Genomic DNA, 1,054 nt, shown 5'->3' with positions numbered 1-1,054 from the left:
ATAACCTCCCCTTCATTCCCACGGTCATCTCCCTCTCTCCCTTCCAGACTTGTTACACAGGCATGATCTCGGCGGGCTCTACGTGTGTAATAGCTGCCTTCCGGATTGTCCTCTGCAGGTCAGGTACCTGCACACAGAACTCCCACAATGCCTCAGGATTCCCTTGCAGTAATCATCAGTTCTATTTAGTAATACAGATGCCTGGTTTTGAGGTAGAGATGAAAGAAATGGGGTCAATGAATTCACACATACTTCATATTGAGGGTAATACTTAAGGAGGTGATACATCTCTGTGGTGGTTACAGAATCTGTGTCAACTTGAGACTATTAAGAGTGAAGGGATGGAATTTAGTCTGTCAATCAAGTGGCAGATTGATCTCATTTGGAAGCACGACAGAGATAAATAGCTCACCAGAGGCCACACACACACCTTTCTCTGTGAGGCATTCCCATTGACAAGCCACATGGAGCTATGGTGATGGAACCAGAGCTCTGGAGCTTGAGGAGCCACGTGGAGACCCAGGCCAGTGCTGAGATGCTTCTACCACCACTGGATCAACACGACTTTCCACCCACTGGCCTGTGATCTTCCTACATTCGGTGTCATTGCATGTGTTGCGTGAATGAAGAGGAATTTATAAATTGGTATCAGATATATGGGCTGATAGCAAACTTATGGACTTGATCTGGACTGGACTGGGAAGTTTTCTTAATATACAATGACTCTGATATAAAACTCTTTCTTATAAACATATGAGTCTCCCTGCATTTGTTTCTCTAGTCTACCCAGACTAACATAATCTTAATTACCATATATACTCAAATATAAGCCAACCCAAATATCAGCCAAGGCACCTAATTTTACCACAAAAGGGAGAACTGATTGCAAGGCTCCCCATATAACCCCCTCCCTGGGGGACGGACAACAGAAAAGTGGGTGAAAGGAGACATCAGACAGTGTAAGACATGACAAAATAATAATTTATAAATTATCAAGGGTTCGTTAGGGAGGGGGGAAATGAGCTAATACCAAGGGCTTAAGTAAAAAACAAAT

This window comes from Echinops telfairi, unplaced genomic scaffold (genome assembly GCF_000313985.2).
Source record: "Echinops telfairi isolate 266 unplaced genomic scaffold, ASM31398v2 ScPeMD7_4225;HRSCAF=4972, whole genome shotgun sequence".
NCBI classification, from domain to species: domain Eukaryota; kingdom Metazoa; phylum Chordata; class Mammalia; order Afrosoricida; family Tenrecidae; genus Echinops; species Echinops telfairi.
The sequence above is the reverse complement of the archived record's forward strand: the minus strand, read 5'-3'. Positions refer to the sequence as shown.